We start from the raw sequence: 27,699 nt of genomic DNA, 5'->3' as shown, positions 1-27,699 counted from the left end.
CTAAAAATGCACTTGAAAATTAATTTCCAGCAAGGCTTTTTCTAACAACTGACAGCTGGCAGCTTGCAGCATGGCTATACATATATTTTGGGGAGTCCTATTGTGAAATGGAAGTCTTCGATCCAAAGGTTTTTGTTTTTACTTTCGAAAAAACGTGTGATTATACAAATAACACCTCAAGCCATGGCATCAAGGCAAGCCTTAGACTGGAAGCAGAGATGCCCCTTCCTAAAGAAACCTCCCAGTTTAGGGAAAGGGTCCAGGGTGCAAATGATGGCCATGAATCTCATCGTGTCTCTTAACAGGGGACAACAGCATGCTGGGATCAGTAGTACCCCACATACATATTTCATATGTTGCAGGAAGTAAAAGTTTTGTAGCAAAAAGTCAATTTATATTAGTTCATTTAACTTCAAAAACGCCCCCAAAATGGCTGAACAATGGATGACCCATCTGCCATGTCAATGCAGTGCCTCCTGCAGCTCCTATTTCTCCAGCTCAAAGAACCTGTTGGTGGACACTTTATATGAAAGTCTCTCAAAAAGCAAACCTGCAATTGTCCCATTGGAGTGTCGTTCCAAAATTCCCCTCACACCGCGGAACAACGTAGGGAAGAATCCGGACCCGTGGCTCTTATTACCAAAGTTAGACACACTGAGCACCACTCACACTGTGAAATGAGTTTTGAAGCTAAAACATTTATTTATTATTCAACAAATGCTTATAAAACACCCATTACATGCCGGCATCATGGTAAGTCCTGAGGAAACCAAATGAAAAGGCTCAGTCTAGACATTCAAGAAGTTGAACGACCTAGGGGAGAAAGCGGCAATTAGTCACAATACACCAAGTGGTTGCTTTGGTGGGATTATGAACGAAAATTGAAGCATAGAGCAAGAAGCATCGAAACAGACCTGGGGAGGAAGGAAAGATCCCAAAGAGGGAGTGGCATTTGAACTGAGATTTAAAGGTTGTTTGCAAAGTGGTCCAGATGGAGGAAGGAGAAACAGCGCATGCAAAGGCAGGAGGCTGGAGAGAGGGTGGCGGGCTCCAGATTAACAAGCATCACTGGCACAGGTAGCATGGAGGTGGTGAAAGCTGCCGAGTCTGGGCATGTGGTGAGGCCCTGGTCGGGGGGAGTCTCGAGGCTTTGTAAAGGCCTCTAAGAGTTTATCTCCCGGACCTGCAGTTTTCAGACAGCGCTCTGGATCTGCACCACAATTCCATTAGAAACCTCTGTCAGCTTGACCTTGAGAACCTGTCCTACGTCTGACCGCCTCTCAGCCCTTCCTCTCCTGGTCAGGGTACCACCGTCTCTCACCTGGTGCTCGGGAATAGCCTTCTGGATGATCTCTGCTTCCACCTTTGCCCCCTCATGGCCTACCACCAATACACCCATTTTACTTTCAAAACCCAAATTACATTACGTTGATCTTCTGCTCAAAACTCTCAGAGGCTCCCTGCTTCACTCAGAGGACAGGTTGATCAAGTCGGCACAATGGTCTTCCATGCCTCATGTGACCTGACCTTCTGCCTCCAGGTCTCTGTGGCCTCACGCCCTACCCTGTCCCCTCACCCACACATCTCCAGCCACGCTGGCCTCTGGTTTTGAGACCTCAGAGCTTTGGCATTCCATTCCCTAGGCCTGGAGGGCTATTTGGTAACACACCCAAGACCTCCTGTGTCACCTCCTTTAAGTCTCTGACCAAATATCAAGCTATTAGAGAAGCTGTTCTTGGCTGCCTTATTATAAGTAGCAAACCCACCCCCACCTCAGGTTTTCCTAATCTCTCATCAAGCTTATTTTTTCTTCATGCCATCCAACATATTACACATTCCCTTATTTATTAGTTTTCTCACTATCTCCTTGTATGTCTACCATGACTAGAATGTAAGCCCTCTGAAGGCAGGACTTAGGTTGATCTTTGCTCCCTGGTTTATTCCCAGGGCCTAGAACAGTGCTCGCACACAGATGAGTGAGTGAATGAAGCCCTTTCAGGGAAGAAGTGGAGGCCAAGCAGACAAGTCTCAGCGAATTGTTCTCCAACTTTTATCTGTCGTATTTATCAGAGTTTCTCATAAGTTTTCAATGCAAACAGGATCCTCTTACTTTAAAAAAAAAGAAAAAAGGAAACTCCTGTCATGCTGTGATGAACCTGAAGAATTCAGTGTAATATAATCAGACTTAATGTTGGAAAGAACACAAAGTGCAGATTAGACAGAGGTCCTCGGGCTAAAGAGCAGGAAAACAGGTAAGGGGAGTCCTGAACGGGGTAAATGAGGGAAGCTGAGAAGTTGTATTCAAGTCAAGGCTGTGAGAGCAGAGGGAATGGATGTGATGAATGAGAGAGATATTTAGGAAGATTCTTCTAGACGTCTTGGCTTGGATACGAGCAAGTCACGAGAGGGAGGACTCTAAGAACTCCTCCCAGTTTCTAGTGGAACAATTGCATGAAAGATGACGGCACCAAAGGTGACAAGGAGGCTGACAGGGAACAGTGTGGGGCATGTTCAGTGTGAAGGCCATTGGGGACGTCCAGGTGACAATGTCCATCTAGGCAGCTGGGCACGAGGTCTAGAGTCCAAGAGAGATATAGAAGTCCTCAGTGTTTAGGAGGTAGATGAAAGTGTGACGTTGAGTGGAATTATTCAGGGAAGGTGCAGAGGGAGAAGAGAAGAGAGCAAAGGAGATGGATAGGCACAGGGATGCCAGCCAGCAGGTGACGAGAGCCTGAGAGCCCTCAGCTTTTATCCTGGCTCCACACGTTAGTGACTGTGTCCCTTGATCCAATTCACTAAACCCTTCAGAGGCCCAGACTTCTCCTCTGCTAAATAGTGCTAATAATAAGAAGAACTACCTCACAGAGCAGCTGTGAAATTTAAATGAGAGACATGTACCTAGAACATAGGAAGCACTTTATAAATACCGCTACAAATATTATTATCTGTTATAATTATATCAGATAAAATGAAGCCAAAGAGGTCAGCACTTAATAGGGAGAACACAGTCACCAAACTTTAGGAAGAAAAGAGTTTCAAGAAAGGAGTGAGCGGTTAACAGTGTGAAATACTGCCAACAAAGGAGCAAAATGTTTGAAAATGCTAGTAAATTTGGCAACTCACATTTTTGGTGGCTCCACCAAAAGCAGTGTAGAGGTGGTGAGCTCAAAAGTCAGGGGGAGTTGAGCGGGACGAGGACTGAAGGAAGAAAGGAAGATAGACCTGGTTTTAAAGCAGGCTCAGCTTCTCTCTAGCTGTGTGATCTTGGAGAAATTACTTAACCTCACAGAACCTCAACACCCTCATCTATAAAGTGGAAATAATAATAAAGTGTTTCAACAGTATCTGGCCAATGGTAAGTGATCCATTAAATGTTAGCTCTCTCCCATCATCTCTTCTGTTTTCCCTGATAGTGAAAATGCAAAAAGGAGCCCTGGGTTGTGCTTGATGCTGCCTCAAACTCTTGAGCACAAAGATGCACTGATAGTGTAAAAAGTAGGTACACTGGAAGGGAACGTTACAGAACTTCATTATAATTTGCAAGTGGTATCCAGATAATTACATAAATCATCATATCCAGGCAATGGTGTAATTTTCTCTTTCTTTAACCAGGTTTCCTCACCCGACAATTACTCTCACATCAACTAAATGTAATTTCACAGTGACTGGATAAACCCCACAAAAGCATTTTGTAACAGCATTCCTCAGTGAAACTGACATGCTCACAGCCTTTACTCAAATTTGACTCCTTTTGACTTCAAAGGCCCCTGTTTTGAGTTTGGCTGTAAAATGCTGGGCTGCTCTAATGAGGAAGTATTTATATGGTTTCTGGGGCCTGCTATTAAATGACCAGTCTGCTGTTTTCCTTGCTCAAATGACCTCATTTTTCTTAGAGCCGAAAAAGGGCTCAGTGGCCTCCCTTCCTTCTTAAGCCTTCTGCTCCAGGGAACTGAAAGAGAAAGAACGAGAAGCTACATTTCCCCAAGTCCAGAGCTGAATCTCAGAGTATTCATTTCCTGCCCAGCCTCTTTTTGGGGAAAAAGAGATCCCTTTGTTCTTCTTTTGGTGAGGACAGAGTTAACATGACCCAGAAGAAATAGAATAAAGGCTTTTCTCTCTGGTTATTCTGGTGTGACTACTCTTTGCTTCAATGTCTATTTGCACGATCATAAATTCTGAACTCAGGAGGATAACCCCAGCCAAAGTCTACATGTGCCGGATACCATAATATAAACTGCATATGTTGTGAGAAGCTGTTAAATGGAACCAGTGAATGAAAATACGGCCAGCCTGATGTTTGGGCCCCTGGATTTCCTCTTCTCTATAAACCAAGGCCTCTCCCCTCAATTCTAACTTTCTGACATGCCCATAAATAAAAGCAGTTTTGGTTACCAGCTTCGCTTGAGACATCCAGGGACGGCCTCAATTCCCGAGTTAAAGTTCAGGCTTTGCTCAAGAGGACAAACCTCCAGGCCTGCACCTCCTCTCCACCCTGGCTGTGAGCAGACTGCGATGCACAGCAAAAAGTACTGCAGAAAGGCTGCGCTTCCGTTTCCCCGCGCCCATCCTCTCTGCCTTCTCTCTCCAGCTCTGCCTCATTCCAGCAGGAAGGTGACCCAGCCGACGGGCACACTGGTTCAGCAGCATGAATCCAGCCCACAAAATTAGTTTAATAACAATTTGAGCTCCCATTCCACTGAAGAGGTAGAAACTCATCTGAGTCATTTCAGCCCTCCTGTTTTCCTGCCTTCCTGGGGTTGCATCCCAGTTCACGTCTATTAAGCAATGCCAAGACATCTGGGGCAGACATCTGGACTCCCATCCTCTACCTAGAGGAACACCCACTGAAGTGCACTTCTCCCTTCCTGGTCCTTGCGATTGGTCTAAGCAAGGTGATGTTAAGTCATCTCTATATCCATATGCCCCTTTCTGCTCCAGCCCTGTCCTCTTAGCTTCATTTGTGCTACAATATTTGTGATTTCTTTTATTTCCAGACTCTGCTGCGTTCTCAGAGTTTCTGTAAAAATTACCTTTATAGATCTGTGCCGCCTCCTCAGGATTATGCTCAGGAAGCAGGGTCCAAGCACTCTGTGACCTGCTAGCTTCTGTACTCTCATTCTTTCCCCCAGAGCCCAGCATTCAGCTCTGCAGTTATTGCAAAATGCCATTCTGTAGTTCATACGAGTTTGCTCAAGACAGAAGGAAAAATTACACTCCTGGAGGCCAAATGTAGATATCTCTTACAGCAAGTTGTCTCTGTTTCTGTGATATGCTATCCCCCGGAACCGTCATAGCTCATGTCATGTTCTCTTTTGCAACACAGGGTTTGAAACTGATTCACTTTCAGGTGTCTTTGGGCATAGAGGACTGAGATATGCCCCATGAGCTGAGTGTTGGGTTTTACTCTCCATTGTTTAGGGACAGGCAACCCTGGAAGGTTGCGCTCATTGAACATTTCACAAAATAAGAAAAAGAAATAAATGAAATATAACTATAATGATAATTTTAAATACTTCATTCAATATGAAACATAGATCTTAATTTATTAGTACCTTATTGGACAAATGAATTATTGCAGGTCAGGCAGCCAGTGCGCATAAACGTACACACAAAGAGAGGAAAGTGGAAGGAATCTGGGTGCAGAATGCTGGTGTTCCATGAGAACGCAGACCAGAATACTATTAGCAGGCCAGAAGGCTGGCTCGGCCCCTCTAGGGCTTCACCATGCACAGCTCCAGAGATGGTTGTGTCTGTACCGTTAGCCCCACTTGATCCCCAAGACCCCAGAGTCCACGTACAAGTGGTATCTGGATGTCCCACTATCAATTTAGCATAAAAAATTAAAGTCATTGTCTGCCCCCTCCTCTCTCAGGATGCCCAGCTCAGCTCACCCTCTGTGGTCAAATGATTAAGCGGTTAAGTGATTAAGACCTTGGTCTAACAGGGATCATAGAATTAAAAGAAAGTAAAATATGTTCATTGCAAAAGAATGTAAAAAAATTGAAAAAATACAGAAAGGAAAATAAAAATCACTCATAATCTCACAACCCAGAGATATCCACTCCTAATGTTGTGGAGTATGTCATTCCAGTTGCACGTGTGAATATATGCATTTATTTGTCTTTAAATGTATTGAACAAGATGGAATCATACAGTTTGTTTCCCTGCTTTGCAAGCTTAGCATTTTTTCATGTGTGTTTTGCAAGTTCTTCAAGAAATGATTTTTAGTGTATGCTTGGTATACTGTACCTTTATAAAAAAATTCCAAACATTCAGGTGACTTACAATGTTTAACTGTTATAAATAGTACTATAATAATATTGTGATGATCTTCTTTGTTTACAGCTTTCATTACCTCCATTTGAAAAATATCTAAAAAGTGAATAACTTGAACACTTTTAAGTAGCTTGATGTATCCAGCCAAATTGTCCTCTGAAAACAATTTCCGGTAGTTAGATGTAATAGGCTGCACAATGACTCCCAAAGATATCAGGCCTTAATCCCTGGGACATGGAAATGTCACCTTATTTGGAAAATAGATCTTTGCAGATGTGACTAAGTTAAGGGTCTTGAGATGGAAGGATTATCCTGGATTATTGGGTGGGCCCTAAATGTAGTCACAAGTGTCCTTATAAAAGAAAGGCTGAGGGAGATTTGACACACAGAAGAGGGGCACTGTGACCACAAAGGCACAGATTGAAATGATGCAACCAAGCTAAGGAACGCTGGCAGCCACCAGAACTAGAAAAAGCAAGGCAAGGATTCTCCCCCACAGCCTCCGGAGGGAGCATAGCCTGCTGACACCTGGATGTTGGCCCAGTGACACCGATTTCAAATTTCTGGACTCTAGAACTGTAAGAGAATAATTTTGTTGTTTTAAGCAACAAAGTTTGTGCTAATTTTGTTACAGCATTCATAGCAAACCAATACGCTAGGTTTAATTTAACTTTGTATATTTATTGACCACTATATCTCTTCCTATGTTGTAAATGCTTATTTACTATGTTTGTCACCCATTTTTCTATGGAATTTTTTTTCTCCTGAATTTTCAAATATATTCATAGCTTTGTATTTATACCTCTGTCTATACATGTTACAAATAGTCTCCCAATTGTCATAAATCTTTTAACTTTGTTTATAGTTTTTTTGTGAATACGGATTTTAACTTTTTTATGTTTTAAAATCTATCAATATGTTCCTCTGTAGTTTCTCATTTTGCTATTATGTGATATCAGATAGATGCTTATCTACATTTTCTTCTAGGTCATTAATTAGTTCATGTTTTATGTTTATATTTTTAATCCATCAAGAATTTGCTTGAGCCAGCCATGATGGCTTAGTGGCTAAAGTTCTGCACACTCCAGTTCGGCAGCCTGGTTTCATTTCCCAGGCGTGCAACTACACCACTCATCTGTCAGAAGCCATGCTGTGGTGGCGGCTCACATAGAAGAAGCAGAAGAACTTACAGCTATACGCAACTATGTACTGGGACTTTGAGGAGAAAAGCAAACACAAAAGGAGGAAGATTGGCAACAGATGTTAGCTTAGGGATAATCTTCCCTTGCAAAAAAAAAAAAATCTTAGGTTTGAAAAAAGAACCCTGGCTTGAGCTCAGGAAAAAAAAAAAATTTCTTTGGCAAATGATATGAAGCTGGTGTCTAGCTGTTTTCTTCAATAGTTAGCCAGGTGGTCTAGTACCATTTATTCAATAATCATCTCTTTTCATTGATTTAAAGTAGTAGCTTTATCATCTGATTAACACTGTGGTGTGTCCCAGGGTTTTTTATTCTATTCCATTATCATCCCTGCTTAATTACGCCAGCTTTACAAAATCTTATCAAATCTAGAAATGCAACTCCCTGTGTATATTATCCGTTTTAGAACATTTCAAAAACCTTCCAGATGAGATTTCTGATCACTTTGTCAAGATAAAAATAATCCTTTTAGAGTTTTGATTCGAATTATATTAAAACTTATCAACTAATTTCAAAAACCAAGCAATTGAGTTCCACTTACACATTTTAAATGTTGGTATTTTTGAATAGGAACATGTGGTGTCCAGATTCTGGTAGGAAGATGGACATTGATCTCGACGGGGAGAGTTACTCTTAGATACCAGATTCCATCATGCATGTCCAGGCATTGTCTTCATTCACTGCTCTTAATGGTCTGTGAACTCTCCCAGAAGACTTTTCTTCTATTGCTATTCCGTCTGCTTTACTTTCTTCTGCACCCACTGCTAAGAATATTTTTGATTTCCCAGATCACATCTTTCATAGCTCCCTCACTACTTTCATGTATTGTTTTTCCCTTTGAGTTCTGGGAGAAATTTTAGGATTTTCCTTCATGTTCACGAACATACTTTGTTGGCAGTATCCATTCAGCTGTTTTCTGCTACATTGAGGTTTTAAATTCTATACTCACATTTTTGAAATTTTCATTTGGTCTTTCATGATTTCGTATTGTTACCTTTCTATGATATTGCTCGAATTTCACAAATGTAATATCTACTTGAACATGATAGAGAGAGAACATACATCAGAAACGTTCAATGATTTCTCTGTTTATTGCAGCAGTTTGAGTTTTATGAGAAGAATTTTGCTCTGATTCCACAGAATGATTTCCTTTTAAACTGCAGAATATTTTTATGCTGGTCATTTTTCTCCATGTGTGCACTTTAAAAGTGGATTGTATATGATTGTTACAAGTTGAAGATACTAAGGTATCAAGAGTTAACACAATCCCATCATAGATTCCGTGAGCCTTTGCCAAAAAAGAAAAAATTTTTTTTAACATTTAGGCCCCCAAAAAGAAAAGAGAAAGGTACAGATTTACACTGGTTGTTGCCAATCTTTTTGGTGTTTTGTTTGAGAAAGATTAGCTTTGAGTTAACATCTGTGCCAATCTTCCTCTACTTTTTATATGTGGGTTGCCACCACAGCGTGGCTCACAAGGGGTGTAGGTCTGTGCCTGGGATCCAAATCCATGAGCCTGGACCACCGAACTTAACCACTACACCACAGGGCTGTCCCCTACACTGGTTTTACTTTACCAATGCAGGGATTCACCAGCATTAGAGAAATGTGGAGGTGCCAAGCTGGAGGTAACTTGAGGGTGACTTGACCTTTCTGCTGGTGAACTTTCCTTAGGTGTGGCAGGGCAGTCAGAAATCAGTAAGGACCAGTCTCCATTCTCTGTGGTTTATGCCAGGATTAGAAACTGCCATCAGCTACTTGCTTGGTGCAGCCTCTGGTACCAAGGACAAACTGCTGGAATACAGATGTCCTCCCAACCATCCCACAGTACATCCATTCTCAAACGGCCACTGCTTAGAACCTTTGGTGGGTGGTGGTTTGGAAAGATATAATTGGGTCTCTTCAGTTTACTTCCCAGACAAACTGCTCTCTCGTATGCAGGAAAATGCATATCGCGTTGACCAGATATGGTAGATTTCTACCTTCACTTTCCCCAGTAAAAATTTCCTCCAAGTTTCCGGAGCTTGTCCTGCATCCTTGCCTAGTTTTCAATGCACAGTAAACCCCATTGCTATCTATAGATAATTTTTGTAGGATTCTAGAGGCCAGAGATTAGACATGTGTTTAAGTTGTTACCTTTCTCGAAAGTTTGATAGTGCATTTGAGAAACTAGAAAACACTAATAACCTATTTCTGTCAATGGTAATGCCATTCTAACAGTCATCCAGGTTTTAAATTGGTGTAGTCACTTTTGACTCCCTCCTCCCTATCTCAGAGAAGTCCCTAAGTTTTTCAAACACTAGCTGCATTCAGTCTTGTGTTTCGAGTCACAGTGTGACTAACCTCGGCTAAGCCCTCCCTCTATTGGAACCTCATGCTCCAGTTCATCCCCAGTCCTGCTCTCCTGCCCCAGTCTATTCTACATGCCCCTGAATTAATCTTCCTGAAACCTCTCAAGCCACCAGTAGCTCCCACTTTCAAGTGGATAAAGTTAATAGGCTTTTAGGTTTCTCACTCTCTGTTTTCTTCATATATCAACAGTCATATTCCAATTGCCCCCTGACACAAATATCCTCACCTCCCAGAGCGATACCCAGGACACGAAATGCTCAACTCAATTCTGAGCTATGTCCATGCTCTGTGGCCTGCTTAGAATGCCCTCCCCATTTCGCTGTGAGACTGCAAGCACCTGGAAGTAAGGGTCATGTCTACTATCTTCACAAGCCCCCTCATCTAACACAATACCTGGGTCATAGTATTAAGCAAATGTTTACTGAGTCATACCGACTTGTGTCTTTATCAGTTCTCGTTCAGCATGATACCATCATCTGCGGCATCTGTTACAAATACTCCAGGCTTATCCATGGACCCAAGTTCCTGCTTTTCATAATTATTTTTCAAGTTTTTCTTTGGAACATAATGTAGATCAATATTTCATAAATGTTTTATTGATAATGAAAATAAAGGATATTCTCTGCAGGACACAAAGATCAATATATACACATTTACACATATAGCCTTATTAATTATATTATTCAGGACTCACATAACTTGGTTTTTTTTCTATTTGATCTATAAAAGATGCACAGATATGTGTTACAGTCTCCTACTACCATTGTAATTCTGTGAATTTGTCCCTTAGTCTCCAAAACTCTTTTCTTTTTCTATTCCAATGATATCTGTGCCAATCAGCTTTTAGTTAGATCAGCAGAACAACTATGAATTTTAGGTAAGGGATTTACTACAGCAATTAGACATTACAGAATTATGGGAGGACCTGGGGAGGGCTGTCTGAAAGGGGATTTGGAGGATCAGAGAAGTCAATAACAGCCTACTTTGAGAAGGCTAGTACATCCAGCCATTACAGTGAGGCCGGGGGGGAAGAAATCTGTAGGTCACAGTCAAGTGTCTGGCTATAGACCAGCTGGAAAAAAAGTTGGACATGGAGGTGGCAGTTGAAAAAAAAATCTGGATGTGGAGTTGAAGGACCCGAAGATAAGCTGGAATTCTCTGGCCCCTGTGAGTCTGATACCACAAGTAAACCACATAATCTTCTGCCTCTCAAATTTCATGCAAGTACCTCTTGTGGCCATCTCTCACTGGGAAAACAATTCCAGGAAATGTCAACCAGGTTGATGATAAAACAATCCAGTACGGTCCAACTCTCGTCACCATGGCATCCATACATGCATCTTTTGACTATATTAACTTGTAAACAAAGACAATAGAAAAATCATGCTCCACCTAATGTGGTGCAAATATGTCCATCATACAACCTGAAGAAATTCCTCTTCCCAGAAGAGGATACAAAAGTCCCACATCATTTCATCCATTTTGGAGTGGTGTTCATATATATATATATATATATATATATATATATATATATATATGGACATAAGGAAGAAATGATCCAAGTGAGGAAGTAAAGAAGAAATGATCTTCTTTTATATAACTGGTTACATCATCATTGCTAGTGTTTATAGCTTCTTTCCTCCTCTCTTCATTCCTTATTCTCTTTATTCTCTTTCTCTCACTAGTCATGGCTCCTTGTCTGGACTCAAATCCTCATTTCTAAAGCATCTGTACATAAGCAGTCCTGCTTATATAAAGTATTTGCCACTGGTTATCTGTCAGTACCAAATTTTAGTGGTGGTATGAGATTTTTAAAAATATTATTCTATACGTTAATCAGTATTTCAGTAAAAAATATTTTAGTAAGAGGCTACACCAGGAACCTTAAGCCAAATGCCATTTTGAATCAGAACTGATTTTTATTTATTTGTATATAAGCCAAAAATATTTATTTAACCATTACTATCTTCCAAGAACTGAAGTGTTTCCCAAGGAGCTCAGATTCAGTAGAAGCCATATCAATCTAAAGCAGTGATTGCAGTAGAGTGCAATCTGTTGGAATCTGTGGAAGCACAAAGCTGAAATGCCTGGCTTTGCTGGAATACTGAATGAAAACATCACAAAGGGATAGGCACTTTAGCAGTTTCTTGGAGAATGAGGAGTTTCCCAGAAAAACACATTGGGGAAAAGCGATCAAGGACAAAGAGCAGCAAATGTACAAATAAGAAGAAGTAAAATATCAGGTTGAAAAATCAACCTTGATGATATAAAAGTAAATGTCTACCAGATGCCAGTTACAGGTAGAGAGGGTGTAGAAACGGAGGGAATGGGGGAGTGTCAACAGAAGAATGGGGAGTCAAGAGACCTATCCTTACAGAATATGATACGAGGTTTAAATATGATGATTGAACTTGCAGAGGGGGACAAAAGAAGAAACTCGGAATTCTTCTTTAACTATATTGGAAGGAGGGGAGGGAAGGCCAGGGAGGTGTGAGCTATGCCAAATCCAGAAAGATAGAGAGTAAGTGGACTATATATCACAATGATAAACTAAAGAAAATAACGATATGATCTTAGTATGTAGATATTTGGCAATAACAAAAAAGAAGAAAGAGGGTCCAACCTGGTGGCTCAGTGGTTAAGTTCACACATTCCGCTTTGGTGGCCCAGGGTTCGCTGGTTCGGATCCCGGGTGTGGACCTACACACAGCTTGTCAAGCCATGCTGTGGCAGGTCTCCTACATATAAAGTAGAGGAAAACAGGCATGGATGTTAGCTCAGGGTCAGTCTTCCTCAGCAAAAAGAGGAAGATTGTTGGCAGATGTTAGCTCAGGACTAATCTTCCTCAAAATAAAAAAATAAAAATAAAAAATAAAATAAAGAAGAAAGACATGGTTAAAATTAGGTTGACTAAAAATGTATTATCCAAACCTAGACACTTTTGAGAGTAAAAGCAGGTGTTATTAATATTTATGCTGGGAAAACAGGCATAAACCTGGACCAAAATGGGCAAACTGGGAGCACAGTCCCCAGTGAGGGAAGGGAGCAGCCTCCGGACCATTTGATTTTTTCTAACCATGTGCATGTCTTTGATTGAAAAAAACAAAATAAAATCTTATTGCTTTTTCATTTTTGCTTGTGTCCAGACGATGTGACTCTCTTGCTGTCTGCCCAACGTTCTTGTGAACTCCTGGAGAACAGGAGTCACATCTGACTCATCTTTCAATAACAGGAGGGCTTCACATAGAAGCTGAATGAGTGGATCTGTCTTCTCCTGAGTTCCTTATTTGGCTTTCACATTTTCTTGCATATCTTTCTTTAATTAGTCAAAAGCATTTAATAGGCATGGGCATGGGCCCTGAGGATGGAAAACAAACAGTCCTGAAAGCAATTTTAAGGATCACATGAAAGGAACTCTGCTTTCAAATTGTCCAAAACATGAGAATGTAGTTATTTCAATTGATCTTCATGTGAATTTTACTTGGAAATTTGTACTATATTTATCCTGCTGATGAAGAAGATGAAGTTCAGAGAAGTCAGGCAGTTTATCAGGAGTCACACAGACTTTCAATGGAAGAGTTAAACCCAGATCTCAAGAATTTTAATTGCCATCCCGGTTCTCAGCCCATTACCAACACTGCCTTTCTAATGAATCATTTTTCTGTCTCCACTGAGGAGTACTGGCCAGAGCTGGATTTCTGACTCCAGACAACTAACTCTGCACGCCTCCCTTTCATTTTCTCCTCCAGCACTGGCTCCTTTTCATTCTATGCTGCCAGTTTCCTATGATTGAAATTTGAAAGCATGTAACTGTTAATCTAGGAGTGATTAAAGAGTTTCATTTCTCGGAAGAGTCGGTACTCATCATCAGCTATGATGAATGAGCCCCTAACATCCCCTGATCCCATTATATTGTGATTAATTGTGCCAGTTTAAGTCAATAATTCATTTGTTAAAAATAGGTCTGCAAAGTATCATTTGTCTCATGGGAGATATCAGAATAAAAAAAATTCATTTGATACTTCTCATTAAATTAGTGTTGGAAATTATATTGAAGAGCCCTGTTCATCAAATACTTATTGCAGGCTTATTTGATAAGAAGTTGTATTTGTCTAAAATTATATCTGCTAACTGTCGTAATGGTTTGCATTTTCCCTGTGTTAATGAAGGAATAAAAAGTCTAAATACGTGCATGACTGGAGAAAAGAATGGGACTTGAAACTGGAATTAGAATCATTTCTAAATGGTGTGGTTTTCATTACATTAAAGTTTAAAAAATGAAAGAGAGAAATAGAGTAGACTACCTTCTTCCTGGGTACTGTCCCTGGAGGTAGCAAGCTGGTTTCCTAAGAGACGGATCTTCCCCATTGTCTTTTTATCTAGAAGATATTATGTATTTTACATTCAGCCTCATTGGGCCCTTAAGACATTTTCAGCTATAAGTGATTCTAAAAGAAGATAGACGTGAAGAGCAGCTCCACTGCAAATGATAATGGTCACCATCAAATGAGATACAGGATTAATATCTTAATATTTCCCAAGCAACATCATAGTAACTTTGGAAAGCCTCCCCAGATGCCCCTGAAACATTTGGATACGAGAGGGGAGATGATGACTCAGGAAATGCTCAGATAGATGCCTCTGGAGACCGGGTTGTTTCCTCGCGACTTGGGGTGCTTGAGGCTGGGAAAAGGCAAAGGAGAATTGAAGGGGGGTGACTCGAACACAATGGGGCAGAGCAATGAAAGTATGGGGCCAAGTACCACGCATATATGGAGAACCTAATATTTGATAGAGGAAAGGAGAAAGAGAGCAAAAACTAGAGGGGAGAGAAAGAGGCAAGATATAAATGCGGGAAGGGAAGGAGTGAGAGGACAGAGAAAATTGGACCGACCTTAGCGGAGGATTGTGCTCTCTGGCAGCAGCTCCTAATGGCCTGTCCTGAGACCAGCTACCTAAGTATAACACAAGAAGAGTCTTTGAATTTCAGAATCATGGGCTCTGAACTCAACCTACCTCCCTCCCTAAATTCTTCTTATTAGGCTTGAGATAGTACCCAAGAGAATGAATTTTTACAATGGTCCTCAGAGAAAACCAGAATGGATGTTAGCTCAGTGACAATCTTCTCCCAGCAAAAAAAAATTCTGGTTATATTCTCTTTGATGCTTTGGAAGAGAATGGGAATCCTGAAATGGAAAACAAAAGAGGAAAGTTTTAGAGCCATGGTGAAAGTGGCCCCAACCCCTGGCAAGAGCAGGCAGCCTCAGGGCGAAGATATTTTCTGAAAACTTTTCTTTGGCCAGAAGGCTGAAAACATGGTTTCAGGTTCTATGTTATTTTGTGCTACAATGTAGTACCCTCCATTTCACCCCAAATACCACTAAGTCTCTTACACTCAATCGCATTGGGCTCATGCTACTGGCTGAATGAGGAAGGAAGGGTATGTCCACACATGGGGAGAGGGACAGCAGCTGTGGGAGGCTAAAGAGAAAGGAGAGGCCAGTGATTTATTCCAGAGCAGGAATTGGGTACAAAAGGTGATGGGACAGAGCAAGCCTTACCTTGCTCTTCCCTTTAATCCTGGACTCTTCTGGATTCTTTAAAAATATCTGGGAGGGTATCAGAATTCCCGCAGCCAATCCATATGTAGGCTTCTGTGACCTTCAGACAAGGGATTTCTACTAGAAAAGCATTTTACTTCTTTCACTCAAAATTCTTTCCAAGTGGTGACAGCAGTGAGATTGAGATGTCATCTGAGAGATAGAGAATCTGTTTTTCCTATGTGTCACCTCCTTCTGAGGCATTTCAGTAGCCACGACTTTTCTTACAATTTGCTCAAAATCTCTTCTTTTCTTCATCCTAAGAAGGCAAGTAAAAAAAAAAAGTAATACATTAATCCTATATTTCCCTTTAAAGACTACCATTTATACCTATCTTAACCACATTTCACCCATTTTTAGATGTTTGACAGATGTGGGGAGCACTGCCAGCATTTATGCTTCCCTCTCTCCAATTTAAGCCCCAGGCATAGAATTATTGATGCATGAATTAACAGTGCGGTTTGCACCACCCATCATGGAGAAAGATGTTATAATTCGTAATGGGCCTTAGAAATGCCATTGACCTAACTTATTCTGAATATTTCTTGAGATAATCCTGTAACTTCAGCTTTATCATTTCCCTTTTATAGTAATCAAATTTGGGCAAAACCTAATCCCAGTCGTCTCTAAATAAAAAAAAGGGTCTTAGAATGTTGGAGCTAAAGGGAACTTCCAAAATTATCTAATGAAAGACCTTTTATTTTTTTAGACATGGAATTCTAAGCTTATAAATATAAAGTTACTTGACTAAGGGTATATATTCTTTAGTTTCATGTCTAAAATCAGAATGCATGAATCCCATTCATTTATTGATAAATATCTGTTAAAGGCCTGGCCCTTTCTGAACACTGATTAAAGAAAAAAATGAAAATATATAATCCCTTGGCTTAAGTTACTTATAGGGAGGAGATAAGTGCACAAAGAATTACATTTTCAGAAGTACAAGTTTCAATAATATGAATTTCAGTAATTTATCTTCCAGGGCATGGATGAGGAGAGGGGTAGAGAGGAGAACATGGTGACATTTGAGTAACAGTGATCGTGCCTTCTGATCCCTAAATCATGATAAAAATGGTATGTTTCTGAAACCAACAGGAGTGATGGTGGCTTACTCACATTTTGAACCTCTTTAAGGTGCTTGTGCTAGTAATTTGTAAACATAAACTTCAGTTTTAAATCTAACATCATCACCTCCAAAAGACTACCTTCATGGTATGTTGATGGCACCATGACTCTCTTCAGACTAATAAATGAGTTGGCAACAGTCACATTCTCAAGGCCTTGAAGGGGACAGTTTGACCTCAGTCCCAGAGCAAAGAGTTCAAAGGAAACATGGATCAATGGGGTCCTGAGATCCGGAAGCTCTGGAGGTTGGTAAAGATGGAATGAGGAAAGGAGTCAAAAAACAACTTTGGAAAGTCTGCACAGGTTAAGACCGTACTGAACACATCACCAGCTACTGAGGAATGTATGCCCTAAAACGGGGAGGGAAATTAGAAACCCAGCCAAGCTCCTACAGAGCAAGTCCGCAAATCCAGGTGCTTAAATCTCTCTCTGAATCCCGGATTCCTCTGGCACATAACTGGCATCACAATGGTTCTGTGGTGCCTGGCAGATATTGCACACCTCCTAAATCAAGCCACCTGGGATCTGCCCAAGCAGGCATTCCTCTCCCGCACAATGGTCTCATTGTCTGGAGAAGACCTGCCTGTGTATTGACAGAAGGCTCTGAAAACGTAGCTTCTCCCTCCCCAACCCCACCAAGAAAGCTAAAAGAAGCAAACCTCAGGCCAAAAGCCTATGAATGCCCAAGAGGGGTTACAGGAAAGAGCCTTTTTTGATGGAAAGGCATGTATCATCTGTCAGGAGTGGGATAATAAAAATGGATTTGCCCAAAGTCATGGGAAGACGATTGGTCCCTTACCCTCTATGAGGAGACAATGACCTTGATTATGGCTATCTGGCCAACTTTCTGGAGGCATTCAGCCAACAACGCCAGCTCCATGCTCCTGTGCCAGGACAGAAATGGTCTGAAGTTTCTAGACGTTTCTTGAGGTTATAGATCATGTTAGCTTATAGGTCATGTTCAACAAACCTCACATGCAAAGGAATGTTGGGATAATGGCCATGTTTAGAGCAAGAAGTATGTGTGGGGATGAAGTTATCCAGTTCTCTCCTCCCCTAAAAACAATCTTTCCTGAATGGTAGAAATTTAGAGAAGCAATAGCAAATGTGTGTTACAGAATGCGTATTTTGCTATGTGTAGGACCAGTTATGCATTTCCCCTTTTAAATTAGTGATAGAAAGCCTGCAACTATACTTTCAAAATAACGAAAGGCTAGCTCTGCACATTTCCCAGAGATGCCTTTTGGGAGATCTGAGAGACTTGATTGGCTGCCCAGAGACAGTCTATCTCTCAGACAGAGGAATGTCCTCTCAAGTGGATACCATGTCTCCTTTTATTAGAGAAAAGTCCGCACGTCTTCAATAGCTGAAGGGCTTCTGCATGCTCACAGCCTTAGACTAGGATAAACAGCATCTTGCTTTCTTTCCCTAGATATCATCTAGCCCTATACTGTCATTTGACAAACAAGGAAATTGAAGCTAAGAGGACTGATCTGATTTCAAAAGTGGCAGAGGCAGAGCTAAAACAACAATCTGAGACTCCAGACCACTAGACCAAAGCTTTTCATTCATGACAGTGATTCATTTAGGGGCGTGATTGACTCAGTAGCCAGCTCCACCGTCAACAGCATTGGTGAAAAGCTTAACAAAGAGGGAGATGAACATTGCAGAAAAATCTTAATTAATGGTATTCTACCCACAGTTTAATTTAGAACAAAGGTATTGCGGTCTTGCAGAACCTCCACAGGGTCAGCCTATTACATGGGAAGGACAGGGAGTGATGAAGTAGGGGTCTGTGTACATGTGTATGTACACACACCAGGGTATGCTGGCAGAAGAGTGGGCAGAATTGGAGACAGACCAGAAACACAAGAGAGGCCTTTCCTCATAGATTCTGATTTTCTCAACTTCCAGCAGAGCTGAGTAGGCAGAGAGCAGGGCTATGTCTTTGCTGGGTGCTTACTTTCCGCTGGGTTATTTTACCCCTTCCTGTTTTCCTCCACCTCTGTTTATTCAGGTTGAGTCCATGCTTGGGAAATGAGGGTGGGAGGAAATTCAAAGCTGTGTGCTGAGGCCTCAGTGCCTCCTCTGAGACTTCCAGGGCTGTGTTGGACATCTTCCTGTTTGCGAAGTTTTCCACCAATGCAACTGAGTAGGGAGTAAGCTACAGACCAAAGGTCAAGCTCTCGCACCTATTCAGGTTAGATGAAGAGTGCATAGTGGCTTTAGCGAAGATGGCGCAAAAGGGAAAATTTTTAAATCCTAGCATGGGAAGAATGCTCCCTTGATATGTCTTGACCACTGACAAAGCAAGAAGATCTCTACATAAGCCTACCCTTACACTTTCCACTTGTACACAAGATGCTTCCAGCTCTCCATGACCATCTAGTACACCTAGTCTTTTCTGCATCCAGGAAAATAACCAGTATACCTTCTTGTAGCCGTGGAGTTTGGAAAGGAATTCATCAGTACTGAATACCTTTAATACGCCAAACTCTGTTCTTAACACTTTACATGTAGTACCTCATTTTATTCTCAGAGAAATTTGACAAGATGTTAACGCCATTGAGACTCAGAATCAATGCTTGAATCCATGTTTGTTTGTGCATTCTGTACCAATAAAATGTCATCGTTACATTGTGAGTGACACAACAAGGAAATGTGATTAAGAGGTGCCATGTCACCCCATACCAGAGAGATAATCTAAAGCAAGTCACTTAACTTCTAATTATGTCAATTTCCTCAGCAAACAACAAGGATAATAATAACGACCCACACCTACCTCATGGGCTGGCTTTGAGTACCAAATGAAATATTTTAAACGTAAATATTCAGTGAACCATAAAACATTAAGCAGATATTAGTTACTAGGAGAAGATTTCTTTTGTAGATGTGAGGATATTAGAAATGGACAAACTACATAAAAGTTACACTTTTGCAAGTCCATATAGCAGACTCAAAGACTAATCTTGTCCCAGTGAGAATACGATTGGATTCCATGTGATCTCCCATGGCCAGCTTCTCATGAACTCTTCAATTCTTTACATCACTGGTTCTTGGTCCAATTACATCTAATGTTCTTTTTATATTAAGTATTTAAACCACTCCATTTATTATCCTGTAGTGAAATTCAAAAATAATATAACCTACCTCTACACATAATTTGAAAAATCATGTAGCACCATACTTGTAATAATGTGAAGGAGAAATCCAAGGAAAGGGTTTCAATATGTAAATACTCAACACGACTATTCTAGAAGATGGCACATAGTGTAGCATTCTAGAAGAAAGCATGGAGTCTTCAGGTGCCTGTTCTTCTACATGCAATGGCAGGAAAGCATTGGCTATGAATGTGGACTGATACTGGAATATTTCATTATGATTCAAACAGTGCGGTGGCATTGTGTTAATGATATATTCTCTAAAATGATGAACAACTTTTGGTGAAGTGTCAAACAAACTAAAGTACTATTTTCTGTCAATTTACAGAATTGATGCTTTACTGAAAAATTCATTGAGTTTCAAAACAGTGTAAAAAATATTCTGGTGTTTATACATGACATAGATTTAGGCTCAGATAATTCTAAACAGGTCTTTTACCCAGATACATGTCCAGTGGGACATTTGAAAATTACATGTGAAACAAGGTAATTCTTTGATGTGTGGGGTTGCCCAGTGCATGACAGGATGCCTGTTGTTCTTGGCTCCATCCACGATGAAATGCCAGTTATGATGTTGATAAAAATACCCTGATGAATTCCCAACTCCCTCCGCATGGCAGCCCTCCTCTTCTCTATTCATATTGAAAACCCCAGCTTTACAAGATTCCTCAGGCTGCAGGTACTCATCCTTCTGCGGAACTCAGCTTCTCTCCTCAGGCTATCAGGATCTCTCTCCTTCATTCTTTCAGCCTCAACCGCCCATAATCCAATGATTCAACATAACCAAGCATATCCTTCTCTCTTTACCTAACTTCTTTACTCTAGCCCAGAAAACTGGGCTCTCTTTAAACCATTTTGCTTCCAAACCAGAGCTCTAGGGTTGTTCCTGGAGGAGTCAGCAAGGCATAGAACTAGTTCTTAGAACTAGAAAGTAACATGGAAATCATTTAGTTCAACCCTTATAGATGATCCAACTGAAGCTTAAATATGCATAGTGGCTTGCCTGAGGTCCCACAACTAGTGTACGTAGGTTCAGGACAAGAGCTTGCATCCGTTGCACTATCTCTATGCCATGCTCTGTCTTTGTCAATTACCCAATAAACCAAGCAACAAATGCCTATTAAGGTCACATATAAGGCACTTTGTTAGGAATGCCTTAAGCTTTCCAAGTTTAATGTATGGTTGGGGAGATAAGAAATGACAACAAAAAACAAGGATTCAGTTTAACAAAGTATATGTCTTATATTCCAGTTTTGCTCAAGACATTGTGCTACATGTTTCAGGAGAAACGAAGAGCAGCAGCAGCTTTGCCTACACTTCGTCTAGAGCACATGGTCTGGTAATGAGATAAGACCTTACTATGATATAATGCAGAATAAACAATATGCCACACAGAGAGATGTGGATGCTTTAAAAGGGGGACAAAAGCCAAGGAAGATTTCATGGTTGCCTTTGAGACAGATCTTGAAGGAACGGTGGGATTTTTTCATGTGAAATGGCGATGTAAAAGAAGAAAATTCTTGGGTAAACTCACAAACAAAGACTCAGAGGAGAAAAAAACACAAGGTTTGCTTTAGGAACAAGCAGTTCCATTTGGAGCACACAGGTTTCTCGAGGAGTTAAACTGGGCAAGGTCTCTTGGAGCTAAAGTTGAGGATTTCTTGAAAGTCCAGCCCAAAGCCTGCTTCTAAATCAATGGGCTATGGTGCATTGTATTTCACTTGTCAGTTTATTTGACTGCCCTTCAAAAACCCTGTATGCTCTCAGTGTCGGGGGCTGCTCAGGTTCATCTATATCCTTGCTTCTCCTTTTCCTTTGGTGCCTTTCGCTACACTACTTTTCCCAGCCCCACACAGTTCTGTCAGTGAAATGTGGGTGGAAATGATGTGTGCTTCTTCTAGACCTGGCCTCTCAGCCTTCTCATGTGTTCGTTCATGTGCTCCCTCTTCTGCAAACCAAGTGCAGAGGATTCGGGGGAGGTCTCCAGAGTTCTAGCAGATGACAAAGCCACTAGATGGCAAGACTGGGCGTCAACAGTCTATGTGAAACTCTTCCCACTGCCTCAAATCTGCACTGAGCTGTCACTCTACCATGTTGGACCACTGAGATTTTGGAGTTTTACATTATAGCAGTTAGCTAATAACTCTATGTAAACAATATTGTGTCTTATTTTATCTACCTATCTGTAGGGCCTGGTGCAAAGTAGGAACTCAATAAATTTTACAAATGAATGAATTATTGAATAAATTATTGAGTGAATGAATTGAGTCATGAACACAGTTGACTTTAGAAAGCAACAAACAAATAACAGTATAAAGACAGACTATACTGGAATAAAGAGAATCTGGAAGTGAAGAGATTACTTAGGCAGGTGTTATAATAGTCCAAGAAGATGAGGCCCTGAGTCAAATTAGAGGCATCAGAAGTATAAAGAAGGAGACAGAGACGAAAGACATTCTGGAAATAGACTCTAAGGAAAATGGCAACTGATTAGATGCAATGATTACTGTAGAGAGAAATTTAAACACCGACTCCAAAATTTCAAGCCTATGGACAAGGGAGAAGAGTGGCACCATTAACAAAAATACGGAAGTTAGAAAGAAAGACATTGAGGGAGGGCTGGTGGATGGGATATGATAACAACAGAGATGATAGCTCAACTCAGATGTAACTGAACCCATGATGTTTACACCCAGCAGATAACTGGAGATGTGCACCTGAATCTTCAGTGTGTAATGACGGAGCTAGACATGGCTGTAGAAGACATGGATATGGGAGTGAAGCAGACCACTTAGAGAGAGAGTATAGAATGGAAAATAAAACCCAATAGGCAGAGCCTAATGAATAGCTTACAATTACGGACTGGAAAAGAAAGAAGATATCAAATGAGTCTTTTAAAGGGGAGGGGGAGGTGACTAATTAGGGGAAGAACCAGAATTATGCAGATTTCTGGAAGCTAGGGGAAGAGAGATTCTCTACAAGACCCAGTTTACAGAATGGATGAGGAGTGTGACTACTGGATTGGGAAACTTGTGGAATCATGGTCTCAGAGGAACTAGGAAGGGAGGGGGTTAAGAGCATAGGTGGAAAGACTCACTGGGATTAGGAAAAAGTGCAGTCCTCTCTCTCCGTGAGAAGAGCAAAGAAAGAGATGGCTCATGAAATACCAAACAAGGAAAAAGCAGAGGTGCTTAGTGAGAGGGAAGACTTTGAAGGATCCCAGGTCAGAGAGCTTTATCATCTCAGAGGGTGAAAGACAAGGCAATCCCCTGAGAGTGAGAGGAGGAGGAGATGGGGGTGGAGCCGGAGAGGGGAGGGAGGTTGTGGAAGTACCACTCAGAACCTAACAGGAAGCCAACAAGAAATGAAGGACGGGCAAGACCCTGATAAGATTTAAAAGTTGCTTTAATGAAATGAGGAAGTAAGAAAAGTAAAGCAGAGAGGAGGTTATGCTCTCACAAAATGTAAGAGCTCGAGATGTAAGTGGAGGAATTCTCAGTGATGACAATAATAACAGTTAAAGCTAAAACTGATTGTAGTATTTAAGTGCCAAATAGTATGCTAAGCAGTTTCTATGTATAATCTCATTAAATCTTTACAATACCCCAGTGAGTAGGGCATTATTGTTATTACCCCATTTTACAGATGAATAAATTAAGATGGCTGAGCCATTTGCTCAGAGGCATACAGTGGCAGACCTAGAATTCAAACCTAGTCCCATTAGCTCCAAAGAACTTAAAGCCAATTGCCCAAGATGATCTTGACTGTCCCCCGGGTAAGCAGCTCCGTGGAGGCAAGACAGAACTCCCTGAGGCTCTGGAACTTGAACTGTACCTGAGTACGGAGCTGGGAGGATGATCAATTTTTATGTTGGAGTCCCCTGGACTTTAGCAAGGAAACAAAGACTGTGAGCCAGGTGCTGGGGTCATTAAGGAAAGCAATGATCTTAATTGCTTGCATTAAGGAAAGCAAGGTCTATGAATTTCAACTTTGCACGGTTGTTGGATAAAGGTCACAAAACGATGGTTGGGAGAAGTGGTGGAGAGAACGGCTGTGCCAACCCCACCTTCTGTCCAGTTAAGGAAAAGGAATAAGAGAAGGACATGTTGGAGATGATTACAAGAGAAACATGTCTTCAGAGAAAAGGCACAGATTGCCTAATGCTAGGAGGTGGGATGATGTACAAAAACTTATTTGGACAGATCTGTGAGTTTTTTTTAAATATAAAGAGTCCCAAGGGATAGAGTGCAGAGTTACAAATTAGACAGACATAAGACAAGAATTTAGGACTCTGGATAGGAATGAAAATAAAGGCTAAGGTGGAGAAAGGATGAAATTTGGGATTTAAGACTATAACTTTAATGGCCAGGGTTTGAGAAGAAAAGTGGAGAGGGACTGGTGAGCAGCAGTAGAAGGGGAATGGCAATTGGGCACACATCAATTAATGTAGCAACGGTTGGTTTCACATGACCACCACTAGGGGGAGCTCCAGCCTACTTCTCACCTAATCGTGCAGAGGTTAGGAGCACAGATTCAAATTCTCAATCTACCCACCAGCTGTATGACTTGGATAAGCCACTTATCCTTTCTGTTAAATGAAGATGATGAATGGAGACTATGGTAGTCATTCACAGAACAGTGGTGAGAATTAAATGAGATACTACGTGTAACATATTTTTACATAGTAAGCCCTGAAGATACATGGTCAGCACAGTCCTGAGGAGAGGGAATTCCACTGGGCATCAGAAATAAGACCCTGAGTACTACTGAGCAATGTTGCCAAAGGCCTTGGTGTTCAACATGGCAAGGGAAACTGTTAGCAGTGGTTGACTCTACCTTCTAATTCTTTAGGAATTATCTTTCTCTCCAGCAAGACCATGTGGCTGGCTCATGTGGTGCAAACAGCGTGAAGCTGCCTCAAGTTTAAGAAGAACTCACTGGCGGATAGGCCAGGATCAGGAGTTCTGAGCCTTTCTAGACCTTCAGATGAAAGCTTCTCTTTCCTTTGAGGCCTGGGTCGCCCTTCCTTGCCTCTTCTACACAGTCGAGTGGTGAGATGTGGGGATTGGGGGGCGGGGCTCAGGGAAGGGCCAAGGAGGCTCACGGCCTGCCTCAGGCCTGGCCAGGGAGGGCCCGCGGCTCAGGCACGGTCCGGCTGGACAGTCCTAGACCACAGCAGGCGTGCGCACCTGGAGAGCTTCAGGCTATGAAGACGGTCTGATTATACCAAAGTGATGAGAAAAAGAGCCTTTTCCGCTCTTTGTTTCCATTTCTAGAGCCAATCTCTCAGCACATTTTTCTCTCAGCTTTTGAGGGGGCTGCCTCCACATGCATTGATTTGGAATAAGAATAAGGTCTGCCAGGCACGCCCAAAAGCCTGGAGAAGCAGCAGGGAACTTCCTTGAAGTAACTGCTTACAGCAACAGTACCTTCGAGAGGGTCCTGGGCCCCCTCATTATCATTTTATTACATTTCTCTCCTCTGCACCCTGAGGACTTTCTCTGGGATAAACATAAGACCAGTTACTTTAGAAATAAAATGTGTTTTTCATTAAAACTCTATTCTGGCCCCTCCAGTCCCAACAAAGCATTTCCCTCTTGATCTAATTGGGTTTCAAGTTATCAATGATACTGTTTCTCTTCAAGGAAGTAGGACGCCCCGTGTCCTTCTAGAAGCCCTCCTACCACCAGTATGAAATGAAACTTCCCTTTGGGAAGGTGTGAGGAAAATCTAAGAGGGAGGGCTGTTCAGGACTTAGAGAGGAAGCTTCTCCTTATCCTTGTAGGACTCTTCATTCACATTCCTTCCTCTTACCTTCATCCAAACATTTCCCCTGCCCCCCAGGTACTCTCCCCAGTGCTGTCAGCCAAGAGAAATACACGCCCAGGACTATAAAAAACATGGCCTATTAGCCTGCCCAAATTAGAGGGATCTAGAATTTGTTCCAAGAGCAAACTTACTGGAGTTCTCCACAGAGAAAATCCAAGTGGATACATCCCAGAGCAGGCCAGTCTCCATCGGCACTCCTGTTCAGAACAGCAAGCAGAGAGCCACGGTTGACACGAGCACCTGCACAACAAAATCCCTGCCTGTCCTCACAGCGGTCCTCGACGCTGGCTGCTCAGTACAATGGCAGAGTCAGGATTTCAAACCAAGTTGTTTTTTACCAAAACTCAAGCTCTCTTACTCAGGCCAACCGCTCCGCCCCTGGGACAACTAGCCACATCAGAGCTTTCTCCTCCAAAAGGAAAGGCCCTAAAATGTTCTCTGTTGACCACAGTGTTTCTTCACCAGCCAATCTCCTTACTCAGCACATTCTGAGCCCTTAACTACTACCACCTTCCAGGTCAGTACCTCAAAGGATTTACAGGGTTTCACTGCAGAAAGCTTACTTTGCAGTGGCCAGGGAACAGAGGGAAGTGTCATCCTCTACTTTGTTAGCAGGTGCTTCTGACTAGCCAGCAAAACTTGTGGTTGTGGGTAGGGCCGTTCTGATTAAAAACATTGTATGAACCTTAAGAGAATATCCCTTAAAGGAATACAAAGAAAGGATCCAGCTTGTTCGGTGGGAGGAGAGCTCGGCCAGCTTTGAGATACGAGCTTCCAGGAGAAAGGCCACAGGTCTGGGGTTCCCACTGGGTCCTGCTTCCTCAAGCACGTATCTTTAGTACACTGGGGAAAACACACCTGAGCTTCACTGGGCTGCCATTGGCTTGATTTAAAGAAAAATGTGTCCAAGCATAAGCAGATTTCCTTCTCTCTCTCTCTGTGAAAATGATTGAGGAAGAAGGAAATGAGAACTAAGACTATTTCTAAACACGACAAATGTTTACATTTTAATTATTTTCAATTACATCCTTGCACACCATCAAAAAAGGTGCAAGAAGATATTTAAGAGGTAAATTTGGTGTAAATTGATCCTAGTCTAGAACATGAATAATCCACATCGTGATGAGCTTAGACCACTGACTAATAGGTATGGGTTTTGCCCAACATCTTCCATGTTGTCATAATCACCTTCTTAACTTAAATGTTCTTATATCCACCCAAAGTCCCTACTCTCCTTTTACTTTGTTATCTTTCCTGGTCTAATAAGTTGCTCAAACGGTGAATCCTGGGCTAGTAAATCTGCCAGTAGTCAGAAAACAGGGTGGACCCCCTTTCTGTGTATTTGGGACCTGGGCCCCAAGCTGGCCAGAGCTTCTGCTTCGGACACGCAGAAGTCTGCCCCACATCCAGAATCTCGTGAATTATGCATAATATTTTTCTACTTTAATGTCAAAATTATCATCCATATTACTGTTTTCCAGTCCTGTTTTGGTGCTGGTGATTTCATTCTAATGGACTGATATGGCCACAAACATGATATAAATAGATAAATGCACTTTGTTACTTTCCTCAGTCCAGCAAAAGACAGGACACCAGCAAGAACAAATTTTTGATGGAGAGACACTGCAGCCACTTAGGCCCCAAGCCAGGGTCTTTCTAAAAGCAGGAATCTGAACCTAAATACCAAGTTTGGGATGGCCTTTTGCTAATGGCCTGATTACTTGCCTCCCTTTGTCAATGAAAGACTTCAGTCTCGAGGGTCAGCCTGTGGTGAAGCTGGACGTAGCTTTTCTGTTGACCGAGATATCTCAGAACCCCTGAGGTCATCCAGAAAGACATGATGGGGCCACTCTACATTGGGGAGCCACCTGTAAATCCAGCACCCCATTTCAGGGGACAAGGTAATAGGCAATGAGCAACTGCTTTCCTTCTCCAACAGCTTTCTGCCTCCTTTACTTGATTGCTGCTACTGCAGACTGCTCCTTAATGCTCTAAAACAGAAGACTCTGCCTCCTGCTGTGAGACGTGAAGATGCCAAGAGCCCACTGCCATCTCCAACCCAATGGGGTGCACAGGGTGCTGTCTGGATCGTGTGTGCCACTGGCCAAACATGGAGCCATTTCTTGGTGCCTTAGCTATAGGGATGGGGCTAAGGTG

At 41.8% G+C, this 27,699-nt stretch overlaps 1 long non-coding RNA gene across 1 annotated transcript; it reads right to left on the bottom strand.

Annotated features, from left to right (window-relative positions):
• Positions 1-678: 678 nt before the first annotated feature.
• Positions 679-25,847, bottom strand: LOC111770910 (uncharacterized). Its single transcript, XR_011433083.1, has 8 exons — positions 25,674-25,847; positions 15,389-15,686; positions 14,884-15,013; positions 14,722-14,782; positions 14,132-14,206; positions 12,451-12,565; positions 3,124-3,198; positions 679-813 (listed from the first exon to the last, which is right to left on the bottom strand). It is a non-coding gene; the product is annotated as an uncharacterized lncRNA (long non-coding RNA).
• Between the last annotated feature and the right edge of the window lie 1,852 nt (positions 25,848-27,699).

This window comes from Equus caballus, chromosome 27 (assembly GCF_041296265.1).
Source record: "Equus caballus isolate H_3958 breed thoroughbred chromosome 27, TB-T2T, whole genome shotgun sequence".
Classification (NCBI taxonomy): domain Eukaryota; kingdom Metazoa; phylum Chordata; class Mammalia; order Perissodactyla; family Equidae; genus Equus; species Equus caballus.
The sequence above is the reverse complement of the archived record's forward strand: the minus strand, read 5'-3'. Positions and strand labels throughout refer to the sequence as shown.